Source organism: Crocuta crocuta, unplaced genomic scaffold (assembly GCF_008692635.1).
Source record: "Crocuta crocuta isolate KB4526 unplaced genomic scaffold, BGI_CrCroc_1.0 scaffold1635, whole genome shotgun sequence".
NCBI classification, from domain to species: domain Eukaryota; kingdom Metazoa; phylum Chordata; class Mammalia; order Carnivora; family Hyaenidae; genus Crocuta; species Crocuta crocuta.
In genome coordinates, this window is record NW_027528385.1 from 396,991 (window position 1) to 414,524 (window position 17,534).

A 17,534-nucleotide genomic window follows, 5' to 3' on the forward strand; every position below is an offset into this window, starting at 1 on the left:
AAAAAAAAAGAAAGAAAGAAAGGATTGGGGAAGAGTTGTTTACCGAGCAAACAGCAAAAAACAGGGAGGAGAATATGCAATCAAGTATTTGGTTTGTGAGCAAAGATACGCTGGGAGAGAAGACTGCTTTGCCATAACAATGGAAAGGTCATTTCAAGGTCCTGTATTAACAGGAAGTTCTCAAGGTGGCATCAGCATTGACAATGTTGCTGCTGAGACTACGGCCATTGTCAAAGAACCTACTGATATTGTAGAAAGCATCAGAAAGGAACAGGCTGTCTGGCCTGAACAGAAGATGGGATTTCTACCTAATATTGTGGATTCTGTGGCAGAAAATGTGATCAAGCTTTAAAACTCTTTCCTGAAATATGATGCAACCTATTTCCAGAAGGGAATTAATCTGAGTCTTCATCATCAAGATACTCCTCAGCATTGCTTAATGTTTGAGCAGCATCTGTTCCCGGTTTCATTTTCAGGAGAGATGCACAGGCAGCATGAGTAGTCACATCCAGGACATGCTTTTTCTCATTGTTTCTTAAGTCTGTTCTTGTACTTTTTCCAGAAGCAATTGGACAATATCTACAAAACTCTTCCAGGTAGCAGCCTGCAAAGTTGTGTCTCCCAATCTGTTCTGTTGGTTCAGTCCAATGTTTGGTTGGGTTAACAGCACCCCCTGTATCTTTGTGCCCTCCGTGGCATGCCTAGTATAGGCAATGCTTCCAGCTTTGTCTAAGCCATTGATACTGAGCCAGTTGTCCAAACACTCTCTCAAACAGCTCAAGTTGCCTCTTTTTGCAGCTTCAGGCAATGGACTGTCAACGGATTCCGTGAGCTCGGCCACATACTTGCTTGGGATTAGTCTAGTCCTGGCTTTGGAGATGCCTATCCACCAACTGGTATCATGTCAGTAAGGTAGGTAATAGCACCTTCCTGAAAGGACCATTCATCTGGAGTTCACGGTTCTACTGTATAAAGAGCTTTGAACACTTTAACTTGCCCTGATTTGACTGGTTTAGGTGGTGGCTTCAAAATGGGCTTCCTGGAGAAGCTGAGCCTCAAGACCACATCCAAAAAGCCAACCTAATGTCCCACTCAGTGGCACTCTGGGAGCCCCAAAATTCTTTATCTGTGTGCCTCCAAGGACCTGCACCCACCCTCAGCCGAGGGAACAGTGGATACAGGCTGAGCTACAGGGCACAGTGCCCTGCCCTGCCTTCGGGCCATCCAGCCTCTTGAAGTCCGACTGAAGAAAAATCCAATTTGTAATCAAAACACACACACATTAGACCAGATGAAGTTTAGACAGAACATTCCACTCAAAAACGGCAGAATAAATATTTTTATCAAGTGCACATGAAACATTCTCCAGAATAGATCACATGTTGGGCCACAAAACAAGTCTCAATAAATTTAAGATGACTGAAATCATCTATCTTTTCTGACTACAATGGTACGAAACAGAAATTTATTACAAGAAGAAAATTGGAAAAGAAATATGGAGATTCAACATGTTACTTAACAGCCATGTGCACACAAAAAAACCAGAAAGGAAATAAAAAACTACCTTGAGACAAATAAAATGGAAACACAAGTGCCAGAATCGTTGGGATGCAGTAAAAGCAGTTCTAAGAAGGAATTTCACAGCAGTGCAGAGTACTTTATAAAACAAAGGAAAAAAACCTAAACAATAAAATCTAACTTTACTATAAAGGAATTTTTTAAAAAGACTAAACCCTTAAGTTAGTAGGAAAAAAATAATAAAGATCAGAGCAGAAACACAGGAAATAATCACTAAATTAGTAAAACTTTTGAAAGATAAGAGCTTGTTCCTTGTTAAGATAAACCAAATCAACAAACCTTTAGCCAGACTTACCAGGGAAATAAATAAAATTACAATTTACAATCTATACCACAGAAATACAAGGGATCATAAGAAAATGCTATAAACATTATATGCCAACAAATTAGACAACCTAGAAGAAATGGAAACATTTCTATAAAGATAATCTTATTTTTTTACTAGTAACAAAATTGAATCAGTAATAAAAAATTTCCCACAAGAAAATCCAGGACCAGACAGCTCCATAGGTGAATTCTGCCAAACATTTCAAGAAGAGTTCATACCTACTCTCCTCAAATTATTCCAAATAATTAAAAAGATAAGAACATTTCCAAACTCATTATAAAAGGTCAGCATTATGCTGATACCAACACCAAAGACACTACCTAAAGAAAAAAACTACAGGCCAATCAACATACCTGATGAACATAGATGCAACATACTCAATGAAATATTAATTGCCTGGGGGTTTTTTTGTTTTTTATATTTTTTTATTTATTTCTGGGAGAGAGAGAGAGAGAGACAGACAGACAGACAGACAGCGTGAGCAGGGGAGGGTCAGAGAGAGAGGGAGTCACAGACTCCGAAACAGGCTCCAGGCTCTGAGCTGGCAGTCAGCACAGAGCCCGACGCGGGGCTCGAACCCACGAACCGCGAGATCATGGCCTAAGCGAAAGTCGGACGCTCAACCGACTAAGCCACCCAGGCGCCCCTTAATTGCCTGTTTTTAAGAATAATAAAAGTATAATACGTCATGACCAAGTGGGATTTATTCCAGGGATGCAAGGGTGATTTAACATCTGCAAATCAGTCAACATGATATACTACTACATTAATAAAAAGGATTAAAGTCATACAATCATCTCAATAGATGCAGAAAAGGCTCTTGACAAAATTCGCCATCTATTGATGATAAAACTCTCAACAGAGTATAGAGGGAATATCCCTCAACATAATAAAAGCCATATCACCACGATTACACTCAGTAGTGGAAAGCTGAAAATATTTTCCTGTAAGATCAGGAACAAAAAAGGATGCATACTCTCACTATAGTCAACAAAGTATTGGAAGTCATAGTCCCAGCAACGAGGCAGGAAATAAAACGCATCCATTTAGAAAAGTAAAACTGTCACTATTTACAGCTGACATGATACTATATATAGAAACCCTAAAGACTGCACCAAAAACCTTTTCGAAAAATGAATTCAGCAAAATTGTAAGATTCAAAATTAATATACAGAAATCTGTGGTTTCTATACACTAAGAGCTATCAAAAGGGGAAATAAGAAAACCACCCCATTTACAACTGCATCAGAAAGAATGAAATACATAGGAATAAGTTTGACCAAGTAGCTAGAAGACCTGTACGTTGATAACTCTAAGACATTAATTAAAGAAATTGAAAAAGACACAAATAAGTGGTAAAATATTCCATGTTCACGGACTGGATAAATATAATTAAAATCCCCATACTACTCAAAGCAATCTACAGATTCAATGCTATCTCTATCAAAACAAAAAAAGACTTTTTTTTACAGAACTAGAATAACCATGAAATTCACGTGGAACGACAAAAAGAACCTGAATAGCCAAAGCTCTCTAGAGAAAGCACAAAGCTGGAGGGATCACTCTTCCTGATTTCAAACTATAATAAAAAGCTATAGCAATCAAAGCAGTAGGATAGTCTTTTTTGTTTCCTAACATTTAAAACATTGTAAAAAATACTAAATCAATATGGTTTCAACTTAAAATATTATACATTGCTTGCAATAAAAAATTGTTTTATCTAAAAGAATAAACAGGGGCACCTGGGTGGCTCAGTCAGTTGAGCATCTGACTCCAGCTCAGGTCATGATCTCACAGTTTATGGGTTTGAGCCCCTCATCAGGCCCTGTGCTGTCGGCGTGGAGCCTGTCTTAGACCCTCTGTGTTCCCCATCCCTCCCTGTTCTCTTTCTCAAAAATCAATAACTTAAAAAAATTAAAAACAAACAAATGACAGGTGTCTCAGTATTTCTAGACAACCTAAAAACAATTCTACATGGTTGTAAACCACCGAACTTTTTACTGTGAAGCTGTCCTTGGGGTCAGTCACTGTTTCTAAATATTGTCACCAAGCAGTCTTGAGACTTGAGGTGTCTGTGGCCAAAAGCTCAGGCAGCGTGATCTTCCACTTCTTTCACTGTCCTCCTAAGTGATTTCACTCATAGGGATTCTCCACAGGCAGAGTTTATTAAACTGGGATAAAGCAAGTCATTGGTACCCCCTTTTTCTCTGTCATTTCTAAGGCTGATCGTTGATTTTGGTGAATTTATACCTTTCTTCAATACTTCTTGATATTTGGAAATGTAAATAAAGACAAATTGTTTAATTCAGCAAATCAATATAGAAGAATGCACCGAGGGGTCTTTCTACCCTTTTGCTCATCAGTAATGGATGAGCAATCTGAGGTCCTTAAGACAAATAATGGCGTTAAAAACTAGAGGGGGAAAATGTATAACTGCCAAGACTGCCCAGGTTTGGTGAACTTGTGCCTTCATACAGTATAAATTGGTTCAATGGCTTTGGAAGTGATTTGTCAATAAATATGGAATAATGAGAATATGCATACCCACAATCCCAGTAATTAATCTTAAATTTTTTAAATTTTTATTTATTTTTGAGAGAGAGAGAGAGACAGAGTATGAGCCCGGAAGGGGCACAGAGAGAGGGAGACACAGAATCCGAAGCAGCTCCAGGCTCCGAGCTGTCAGCACAGAGCCCGACATGAGGTTCGAACTCACGAACTGGGAGATCATGACCTCAGCTGAAGTCAGACGCTTAACTGACTGAGCCACCCAGGCGCCCCTCATTTTCCTTTTTAAAATTTTTTTATTTAAATTCCAATTAGTTACTTACAGTGTAATATTAGTTTCAGGTGTACAACATAATTCAACAATTGTGTACGTTACTTAGCGTTCATCATGGTAAATGTACTCCAGTCTCCTGTACCTGTTTCACCCATTCCTCCCCCACACCTCCCCTCTGGTAACCATCAGTTTGTTCTCTATAGTAAAGAGTCTGTTTCTTGGTTTGTCTTTCTTTCTCTCTTTTTATCCCCGAGCTCATTTGTTTTGTTTCATAAATTCCACATGAGCCTGGAGTCTGCTTCAGATTCTGTGTCTCCATCTCTCTCTGCCCCTCCCCTGTTTGCTGTCTCTCAAAATAAAGACATAAAAATTTTTTACAAATAAATAAAAAATAAAAAAATAAAAGGAAAATGGTGTGTATCTAAATATGTTCATTGCACCATTATTTAGATCAAGAAGAAACTGAACCAAGGTCCAACAATATGGAAATGTATTGTTATTATACATCAGTGTGATGAAATGTCAAGCAGCCATTACAAATTAGAATTATGAAGGCCGACACAATATAGGAAGTGTTTATGAAATAAAGTAAAACAATTATATTTATACTATAATCAGAACCATGCAAAACTGTGAATATATCTTCTGAAGATATCAGAAGATATCATAAAGACATAATTTGCGTGGATTAGCTGGATCAGGATTAATTTTTTAATTTAAATTTGGTTAGTGCTACAATGTTTATTAATATTGCTAATAGTTTTGAAAAGAAAAAATCAGGAACCTATCTGTTTAAAGCCAATTGCACTCAAAGCTTTATGCACACAGTAGTTTGCATGTCAAATTCCGACTACCTCCTGTTTCTCTGCCTTCAAGTCCGTCTAAGTTACTTTGGTTGAGTCAAACACTCAAGGCCTGACTTTCCTCATCTCTAAAATGGGGGTGTTCACACCTACTCAGAACCCCCTTTTAGGGGGTCATGTTGCTTGGATCATAAAGCTCTTTGCAAAGTGAACTTGAAGACCCCATCAAGCTCTTCTCCATATTGCCTTCCCTCCAACTTCATCATTCTCTGAACCTTCTTCACATCTCTGTGTCCTTCGTCTTTCTATATTCAACTCAACTGTTTTGTCTTCTCTTCTACTTTATTTTTCCTATCCTTTTTGGAGGTCAGATATGAGTTTCATAGGCTTCAAATTAAGGTGTGAGCAGGGCTGCCATTCTTGATGGAGGCTTCAGGGGAGACTTCCTTGTTCTGTCCTCCTCTTCCTTAATTTGGGACTCGCTTCAATGTTTTAAGTGTTTGGATTCACAGCTTATCTATGGGAACAAATAGTTTTCCATCTTTAGCAATCCAGAGATAAACTGGAAAAGGTAACTTGGTATTCCCTCCTGCAAGCTAGCAGATGAAATCTCAGCCAAACCTAAGGAGAAGGAAAGTGTCAGGGGTAAACCCACCCCGGAGATTGCCTAGCCGTCTCTCTGTCCATCCATCTGTCAACATGAATGCAGGAAGGAGGCACTTGAGCAGTTCTATCAGCTGGTGGCCACCAAAGAGGCCCAGAGAGGGCGGGAAAAGAAGAGGTTGCCAAACCCCAAAGCTTGGCATGAAGAACCAGCTGTCAGCCAGTTCATGTGCTCAGCTCACAGCCAGAAACCCAATCATTAAGTTGTTGGGTATCGGTCAGAGGAGAGAGAAAGCCTCTTTGTCCTAAGTGTGCAGAGCTGCTGATGGCTGTGAGTCATGATCCCACAAGATTGGTTCCAAAAACAGAAATGGGGACATTATGTGGGGATAGGACTGATGGCACAGCAGGAGGCAGAAGGCTCAAGCTAGACCTCATTGCAGAGGGGTGACGAAAGAATGTCACCCCTTTTTTTGTGGCAGTAGAGCCCAGCAAAGATGATGGAGGCAGCCTCCCCACAGGGTTAGGGATTAACAGAAAATTTGATTATTTTGAACTCTGGCATTTTGCTTTTCCTGAGCAATTCCCATCCCACCTACTTTTATGACTTATTGGAATCAGGGCCATGTTATACTACCCTTTGAGCCTGAATTAGACTTTAGACCTAAGGTATCTATACTTGAGGGGTTAAGGACTTACTTCCTGCACAAGAGACACAAAGAGATTAGACTTTTTGATCCTTGACTTTGGTGGACCCAAGTGAAGCCAGCTTGTCACCAGTAGCCAAGTGTTAACATTTTTAAGACATGGAAATCTTTCCCATATGTCGCTGAAGGCAACAATCTGTCAGCTTCGTCTCCTTGGAGGGTGTCTACACTTGCTCTTCCCACCTTGAATTTACAGTGTTTTTGCTGTCAGTTTTCCAATCAATATTCACCTTCTAGCCCATAGCCGAGCTATGATCAGCCCAAATTCATAAGACACATTTACTGAGCACCTATCCTACATCAGATATAGATCTACACGTGGCTCAGGGACAGAGCAGCTGAACCCAGAACGAACAGTCTTGAACGGAGTCAAGGTGGAAGAAAATTACAATGTAGTGTGATAAGATCAGAGAGACCAGGGAAAGAGACAACTTGGAGAAAGGGTGGTTAGTTCTATAGGGCAAGGGCTTAGGGAATCCTTCCAGGAGAAAGTGTCACCTACGCTAGGCTTCAAAGGAAGCTGAGATGTTAGCTGTGGGCAACACAGCAAAGAAGAGGCAGTGAAGGTGTTGGGCTTCAGAAGCTCTGGGGATTTGAGTGGGAGGAGCCAGTGAGAGGAAATGTGACAGAGCCCAGGCTACCTATGGGCATCAGCTAGTTAGGAGAGGTGCCTAGAATTTTCTGAAGAGGAGTGTTGGGGTGCTGGATTTATGCTAATGGAGATGCAAAGAATGAGATGGGCTTGAGGGTACTCAGGATATGGAATGAATACAACTTGCTAATTGAGTAGCTATGTAGCATAAGCAAGAAGACAGCTGAATGAGGACAGTCTCTGGACTCAGACACATAGTATTGGAACCCTCAAACCTATCTCCATTTCAATAGAATCAGATCCAATGAGCCAATGGGAAAAATGTATCAGAGTACTTTAGCCATTAAAGGAGCACAGAGTCTAGTGGATATAAAGAAGTCAAGCTCTTATTGTTGAAGACATTTGTCAGAAAGATACCGTGGGTGGGTGGATGGAATTAGAAGTGAAAATGTTTATAACTCTATTGTAGGTGTATTCAATAATCTAAAAAGTAGTTGTCAGATTTCTAAACCTAGCCAATTATGTTATCCAAGGAGGTAAAATAGGTGACTTCCATTTTCATCAAGTTAATGATTAAATGACTATCTAAAAATGCAGAATGATTTCGATAAGTTTATGCATTATGTTATGCACACCACAGGGTAGCTACCACACGTCACTGAACAATGCTAGTAGAACGCCACTTACATCTGCCTATGCGGTACCTTTTATTTCTGTGACTTACTCATTCTGTAACTCAAAGCCTGTATCTCCCTCTCCCCTTCATCCATTTTGCCCATCCCCCCACCTGCCTCCCACAGCAACCACCAGTTTGTTCTCTATGAGTTCAATTCTGTTTTCTGTTTATTCATTTTCTTTTAATTTCTACATATAATTGAGATCGTATGGTATAAACTTGTCAAATCACTGTCATACACCTGAAATCAATGTAACACTGTCAAGTACACTCAAAAATCTTTTAAAAATAATTTAAAATTTTTGGGGCGCCTGGGTGGCTTAGTCGGTTAAGCGTCCGACTTCTGCTTAGGTCATGATCTCGCGGTTCGTGGGTTCGAGCCCCGCGTCGGGCTCTGTGCTGACTGCCAGCTCAGAGCCTGGAGCCTGTTTCAGTCTGTGACTCCCCTCTCTCTCTGACCCTCCCCTGCTTGCACTGTCTCTCTCTCTCTCTCTCCTAGAAATAAATAAAAAACATTAAAAAAAATAATCTAAAATTTTTCAATTTAAAAACTAATTATATGTAAAATTTGCAAAAAAAATTGAATGAATTTAAAATGCAGAATTAAATATTGAGTACTGGATTGACCCATAAACTCTAGGGTTGGAAATAACATAGAATGGTGGGTCGGTATTGAGGTTGGCAAGATCCTACTGACCTAGAACTGTGTGTGTGTGTGCGCGCGCGCGCGTGTGCGCGTGTGTGTATGTACACAGAGAGAGGAAATTGGAAAGAGAACCCTGGTAAAGCTAGAACTCAGGAAGGGTCATGCTCCCAAGGAAGGGTTAAGGAGAGGGAAAGATGGTCTCTCTACAAAGGCAAACACCAAGGAAATTTGTATCCGCAATATCCTTACACACTTGGAAGAAGCAACAGGTATCTTCCAAGAACTATGTCCTGTAATCTGGGCTTCTGATAATTCTCACAGATAAAGTGCCAATAAATTTGAAAGCAAACTTTAGGAAAAGTAAACAATGGAAACAGACCAACCAAGACCTCATTATACTAAATCATCAGATACAGATTATAAATTAAGAGTGTTCTGGGGCACCTGGATGGCTCAGCCAGTTAAATATCCAACTTTGGCTCACATCACAATTTCATGGTTTGCAAGTTCCAGCCCCACCATAGGCTCTGTGCTGACAGCTCAGAGCCTGGAGCGTGCTTCAGATTCTGTGTCTCCCTCTCCCTCTGCTTCTTCCCCCACTCACAATCTGTCTCTCGCTCTCAAAAATAAACATTTAAAACAATTTAAAATGAGGTTCATGGGTGGCTCAGTGGCTTGAGTGTCTGACTTCAGCTCAGGTCATGATCTCATGATTTGTGGGCCCGAGTTCCTGAGTCAGGCTCTGCACTGACAGCTCAGAGCCTGGAGCGTGCTTCAGATTCTGTGTCTCCCTGTCTCTCTGCCCCTCCCCCACTCATGCTCTGTCTCTCTGTCTCTTTCTCTCAGAAATAAATAAACATTAAATAATAAAACATATTTAAAAATTTTGTTTAATGTTCAACATGTTAAAAGAAATTTTAAAAAAGGGGAAAGAAGCAAAAAATGTCCTGAAACAATAAGGTAAGTTGAAAAAGAACCAAATAGAACTTAGAGAAAAAATTTAAAAGAAATGTTAACAGTGTTTACATCTTTCTGAATCTCCACATACAAATAGACATCCTGGATAGCAAAAGGAAAGCACGGTACTCTGATGAGCTCCAAAATACTGGCATGTGGCGATAAATCACTACCAGCCATGAGATCTGTGTTGTGCCAATGTCTATAAAGGAGGAAGATGGAGGAGGTTAGGGGGCAGCAGTAGAGACCTGAGGACAGTAGGATTCCCAAATACCTAAGTTATTACGAGAAAGGAAAATGGGGCCAATTTGAGAATAGCCTATGGATTTTGCCCAATTCAATAGCATAGTGCCCTATGAATTCTCAAAACTGACCCACCTCTATACCTAGGAGTGTTATTATAGCCCAGGGTCCCACACTGAAGAGACATTTCTGGGAGTATAATCAAAATTGATCAAGACAGACATGACAGAGACAAAAGAAAGAGAAGGTCAAGATCAGAGGTGGGCCAATTTCTTTTGTAAAGGACCAAATGGTAAGTATATTAGGCTTTGAGGGTCAGACTCTGTTGCAACTATGCAGTTCTGCCGTCACAGTGTGAAAACAGCCTTCGGCAGTATGAAAAGGAATAGATGTGGCTGTATTCCAATAACTTTATTTATAGACACTAAAATATGAACTTCATATAATTTTCACGTGTCACAAAATATTCTTATGTTTTTGTTTTGTTGCTGTTGTTTAAACCATTTAAATGTATATGAACCACTCTTAATTCATACAAAAACTTATATGAGCCAGATTTAGTTTTGCAAGCTCTGGGGTTAAAGTCGGGGAGAAGACAAAGCTCAAATGCTCAACCTCACTAGTTATCAGGAAAATCCAAATTAAGCCACAATGAGGTATCAATTCACATCTTTAGGATAAATTCTTTCAAAAAGAGATAACAAATAAATGTTGGCAAGGCTGTGGAGAAAAGGGAACGTAGCACATCACTGGTGGGAACGTAAAGTGACGCAGTCACTATGGAAAACAGTGGCTTACAAAATTAAAAATTGAACTATCATATGATCCAGCAATCCTTCTCCTGAGTATATATCTGAAGGAAATGAATCAGATTTCAAAGGATAGCTACACTCCCATGTTTATTGCAGCATTATGCACAATAGCCAAGATAATGGGTGAGGGGGAATTAAGTATCTTTCAAGGGATGTATGGAGAAGTTATAGTGTAAATAAATTTAAGAAGAAAGAAAGCTTCCAAATTCCTACTATGAGGCCAGTATTACACTCATACCAAAACCAGATAAAGATACTAAAAGAAAAGGGAACTACAGCGGTACCTGAGTGGCTCAGTCAGTTGGGTGTCCAACTCCTGGCTTTGGCTCAAGTTGTGACCCCAGGGTCGTGATATCAAGTCTCATGTTGGGTTCCATGTTGAACATGAAGCCTGCTTGAGATTCTTGTTCTCTCTTTCTGTGCCCCTCTCCCCCACTCACATGTGCTCTCTCATAAAATAAAATAAACCACGAGCCAATATCTCTGATAAACAAATATGAAAAAACCCTCAACAAAATAGTAGTCAACCATATTCAGCAATATATTCAAAAACTCATTCACAGGATACCTGAGTGGCTCAGTCAGTTAAGTGGCCAACTTTAGCTCAGGTCATGATCTCGTGGTTCATGAGTTCAAGTCCTGCGTCGGGCTCTGTGCTGACAGCTCAGAGCCTGGAGCCTGCTTCAGATTCTGTCTCCTTCTCTCTCTGCTCTTCCCCTGCTCATCTCTGTCTCTCAAATAAAAAATAAAAACATTAAAAAAAAATCATTCACCATGAGCAGGGGAGATTTATTCCTGGGATGCTAGGATGGTTCAATATTTGTAGGTCAATCAATTGGTTACACTACATCAACAAGAGAAAGGATAAAAATCACATGATCATTTCATTATATGCAGAAAAACATTTGACCAAGTACAACATCCATTCATGATTTTTAAAAAATCCCTCAACATAGTAGGTTTAGAGGGAACATACCTCAACATAATAAGGGCCATATATGAAAAAAACACCACAGCTAACATCAAACCCAGTGGTAAAAACTAAGAGGTTTTCCATGGTGACCAGTATAATGCAAGGATGTCCACTGTCACCAATAGAACCAGAAGTCCTAGCCACAGCAATCAGATAAGAGAAAGGAATAAAAGGCATCCAAATTGATAAAGAAGTAAAACTTTCCCTATTTTCAGATGACATGATTCTATACTTAGAAAACCCAAAAGACTCCACCAAAAAACTACTAGAATGGATAAATGAATTCAGTAAGATTTTAGTATACAAAAATTAATACAAAACTCTGCTGCATTCCATACACTAATAATGAAGCAGCATAAAGAGAAATTAAGAAAACAATTCCAGGGCACCTGGGTGGCTCAGTTGGTTAGGTGTCCGACTTCAGCTCAGGTCATGATCTCACAGTTAGTGAGGAACCCCATATCAGGCTCTGTGCTGACAGCTAGCTTAGAGCCTGGAGCCTGTTTCAGATTCTGTGTGTCCCTCTCTCTCTGACCTTCCCCTGCTCACACTGCCCCCCCCCCTCAGAAATAAATAAACATTAAAAAAATTTTTAAAAAGAAAACAGTTCCATCTATAATTGCACCAAAAATAATAGAATACCTAGTAATGAATTCAACCATGGAGGTGAAAGGCCCAGACTCTGTTAACTAGAAAACAATGATGAAAGAAATTGAAGGTGACACAAACAAATGGAAAGATATTTCAGCTCATGAACTGAAAGAACAAATATTGCTAAAATGTCTATACTACCCAAAGCAACCTACAGATTTAATGCAATTTCTATCAAAATACCAACAACATTTTTCAAAGAAATAAACAATCCTAAAATTTGTACAGAACCACACAAGTCTTTGACTAGCCAAGCAATCTTGACAAAGAACAAAACTGGAGGTACCATAATCACAGATTGTGTGATGTGCTGCAAAGCTGTAGTAATCAAAACTGTATGGTACTGACACAAAAACAGACACATAGATCAACAGAACAGAGTAGAGTGCCCAGAAATAAACCTATAAGTATATGGTTATTAATCTTTGACAAAGAAGTTATGATTATGTATTCTTCAACAAATAGTGTCAGCAAAATTGGGAAACTATGTGTAAAAGAATGGAACTGGACCATTTCTTACACCATACACAAAAAACAAAATTAATATGGATTAAAGACCTAAATGTGAGGCATGAAACCATAAAAGTCGTAGAATAGAACACAGGTAATAATTTATCTGACATCAGCCAGAAGAACATTTTTATAAATATTATCTCCTGAGGCAAAGGAAACAAGAGCAAAAATAAACTATTGAAACTACATCAAAATAAAAAGTTTCTGCACAGCAAAGGAAACAATCAACAAAACTAAAAGACAGCCTTCAGAGTGAGAGAAGATATTTGTAAATGAAATATCTGATAAAGGATTAATATCCAAAATATATAAAGAACTTACACAACTCAATACCAAAAAAAAAACCCCAAATAATCCAATTAAAAACTGGATAGTAGACACGAATAGACATTTCCCCAAAGGAGACATACAGAGGGCCAACAGACACATGGAAAGATGCTCGCTCATCATCAGAGAAATGCAAATTAAAACTATAATGACCCTATCAAAATAACACCAGCATTCTTCACAGAGCTAGAACAAACAATCCTAAAAATGTGTATGGAACCAAAAAGACCCAGAATAGCCAGAGCAATCCTGAAAAAGAAAACCAAACCTGGAGGCATCACAATTCTGGACTTCAAGATGTATTATGAAGCTATAATCAATATAGTATGGTACTGGCACAAAAACAGACACAGAGGCCAATGGAACAGAACCCAGAAATGGACCCACAAATGTATGGCCAATTAATCTTTGACAAAGCTATCTTACACCATACACAAAAATAAACTCAAAGTAGATGAGAGATCTAAACATAAGACTGGAAGCCATCAAAATCCTAGAGGAGAAAGCAGGGAAAAACCTTTTTGACCTCAGTTGCACCAATTTCTTACTCAACATGTCTTTGGAGGCAAAGGAAACAAAAGCAAAAATGAACCGCTGCTTCTGATTAAAAGCTTCTACATGGTGAAGGAAACAATCAGCAAAACTGAAAGTCAACCAACAGAATGGGAGAGGATATTTGCAAATGACATGTCAGATAAAGGATTAGTATCCAAAATCTATAAAGAACTTATCAGTCTCAACGTCCAAAAAACAAATAATCCAATGAAGAAATGGGCAAAAGACATGAAAAGACACTTTCCCAACAAAGACATCCAGATGGCTAACAGACACATGAAGAACTGCTCAACATCACTCATCATCAGGGAAATACAAATCAACACCAGAGTGAGATACCACCTCACACCTGCCAGAATGGCTAACATGAACAACTCCGGCAACAACAGATGTTGGCAAGGATGTGGAGAAAGAGGGTCTCTCTTGCACTGCTGGTGGGAATGCAAACTGGTACAGCCACTCTGAAGAACAGTATGGAGGTTCCTCAAAAAATTAAAAATAGAACTACCCTATGACCCAGCAATTGCACTGCTAGGTATTTTTCCAAAGTGTGGTGTTTCGAAGGGGCACACGCACCCCAATGTTTATAGCAGCGCTATTGACAATAGCCAAAGAATGGAAAGAGCTCACATGTCCATCGACGAATGAATGGATAAAGATGTGGTATGTATATACAATGGAATATTACTCGGCAATCAAAAAGAATGAAATCTTGCCATTTGCAATAACATGGATGAAACTAGAGTGTGTTTTGCTAAGTGAAACTAGTCAGAGAAAGACAAATATATGACCTCACTCATATGTGAAATGTAAGATACAAAACAGATGAACATAATAGAAGGGAAGCAAAAATAATGTAAAAACAGGGAGGGGGACAAAGCATAAGAGACTCTTAAATACAGTGAACAAACTGAGGGTTCCTGGAGGAGTTTTGGGTAGTGGGATGGGCTAAATGGGCAGGGGTATTAGGGAAAACACTTGTTGGGATGAGCACTGGGTGTCACATGGCAGGGAATAAATCACTGAATTCTACTCCTGAAATCATATTGCACTATATGCTAACAAACTTGGATCTAAATTTTTAAAATTAATTTTAAAAAACTATAATCAGATATTAACTTACACCTGTCATAATGGCTAAAATTAAAAATAAACAAACAAAAACTGAGTGTGGGTGAAGATGTAGAGATAAAGGAATTCTTGTGCTTTGTTGGTGGGAGTGCAAACTGGTGCAGCCACTGTGAAAAGTAGTACGAAGTTTCCTCAAATAATCAAAATTAGAATCACCATATGATTTAGTAACTCCTCTCCTGTTATTTACCCAAGGTAAATAATTCAAAAATATATACGCATCTCTATATTTATTGCAGCATTATTTACAATAGCCAAGTTATAGAAGCAGCCCAAGTGTCCATCGATAGACAAATGAATAAAAATGATTCACTACATATAACAGAATATAACTCAGCCATAAAAAAAGAATGAAATCTTGTCATTTGCAACAACCCAGATGGATATAGAGAGTGTGATGCTAAGTGAATGAAAGTCAAAGAAAGGCAAATACCATTATTATTTAACTCATATGTGAAATAAGAAACAAACTAAGGAAAAAGGAGACAACCCCAAAACAGATTCTTAACTACAGAGGACAAAATCAGGTTTACCAGAGAGCAGGTTAGTGGAGAGATGAGCAAAATAGGTGGAGAGGATTAAGAGTACACTTATCTTCATGGTACTGAGTAATATACAGAATTGTTCAAACACTATTGTACACCTGAAACTAATAGAACACTGCATGTTAACGATACTGGAATTAAAATTAAAGAAGAAAAAGAAAGAACAAACAAAACAAAAAGTTATAATGGTAAATTATTACGCTATGAAAAAGAATGAAATTTGCAACAACATGGGTGGACTTTGAAGGCATTATAATAAGTGGAATAAGTCAGAAAAAGACTAATACCGCATGGTGACACATGCAGAATTTCAGAAACAGAGAGTGGAATGATGCTTACCAGGGACTAAGAGAACTGGAGTGAGTTTTAAGGGTATGAACAATTACTAAATATGGCCTGGCAGTCTAACGTACAGCATAATGTTTACGGTCAACAATGTTGTATTATAAACATCAAAGTTTCTAACAGACTAGATCTTCTTTTCACCACAAAGAATAAATGATAAAACATGTGACATGATAGGAGGTGAAGAAGGGGGGAAATAGTGGGGGAGAGGGAGGGAGGCAAACCATGANCACACACTACACGGGTAACCATATTGCAATGCAGAAATGTATCAAATGTGTACATGTTCGACAATGTACACAATCTTATGTCAATTATAGCTCCATAAATAAAATTTTAAAAATCCCAGAAAGCAAGTTATTTTATTTTTTTAACACTACCAAAATGGAGGAAAAGAGGAAGTTTTGTGGAATTAGAAAAGCCACTCTCAACCATGCTTTATCCTAAAAGTTCAGGCAAAGTAATTTCACATAAAAATAAGCAACAGAAAATTATCAAGGTCAATCCCATACAAAGATATTGTATGCAGAGAGTAAAGAGTAGTACAGACAATAAAAACGTGGCATCAAAACAGATCGCATACCATTTCGAAACAAGCTACATGACTTTAAGAAAATTATATAAGACATGAAATAACAAGAATAATTAGAAAAACTCACCAATAGGCTACAGAATTCAGGCAAGAATTAAAAATTTTTTTAATTAATTTCAGAAGCAAAGACAAAATAGAATAAACATACATTGTCCTTAAAAAAGACAGAAAGTAAAAATGAGGAAAGGTTTAAAAATAAAAATAAAGACTTGAAAAAAGATGTCAGAGAAAATGGCAAATATTAAAGATGGGCAAAAGAGACTGGGATAGGAGTTCTGGAAAAAGAAACCAAATGAAAGAGGAAAAGACCCTGAATGCTAAAAACTACAGTTCAAGAACCTTTCCTGAATAACAATAAAAATGATTGATATATTGAAGAAGTTCCTGAAACTATCAAACCAGGGTGATAAAAGTACTAAACTTAAAAAAAAAAAAAAAAAAAAGGAAAAAATCCTTTGGACGTCCAAGAAAGAAAAAAAAAGAAAGATCATATGATCCTTAAGAAAAAAAACAATTAAGTTCTTGAAAGGAAAAAAATATAGTTATCTAAGTTCTTGACAGCAATGCTTTATGAAAAATAATGAAGCAACATACTTAAGATGCTCAAGAAGTTTATGAGATGAGAATTTTATCTCCAGCAAAACTGAACTGACTTCTAAGTATCAACAGCACAAACTGTTGTCAGCATGCTAGAACTTAGAATATATTGTTCCCCTGAGCCTATGCTGAGAGATCTACTACAGATCAAGCTCCAGATAACCAACATGACTAAACAGCTACTGACTTACGCACTGCTGGTGAGGTCTGTATATATTACATCCACACAAATGGGGATTGAGAGTGAGTGTGTAAAAGCTACGTATAGGGCTCTGACATTGTAGATAGCGTACAGCCATTCAAAACACGGTGGGGGAAGAAAAAGTAAAGGGAGAATGGAAGAAGAGATGCCCCCAAAACATAATGTTTTGCAGAATCATAGGAAACTGGTATTATTATTATGAGATGGCTGTATATGTAAGATTGCATATCAACCAATAAAAAACTTGATTGAATATTATCATTCTAATGTCTCCTGTGTCTTTGAGGATTCGGTTCTCTGGTGTGGAAGAAAAACTAAAGATGTAATTGCAACTAGGTTAAGCTCTACAGATTTTAATTTGAATTAAACTCATGAA

At 38.3% G+C, this 17,534-nt stretch overlaps 1 pseudogene; it reads right to left on the reverse strand.

Moving 5' to 3' along the window:
* Positions 1-395: 395 nt before the first annotated feature.
* LOC144223522 (osteoclast-stimulating factor 1 pseudogene) overlaps positions 396-17,534 on the reverse strand; it is an 18,678-nt pseudogene continuing 1,539 nt past the window's right edge.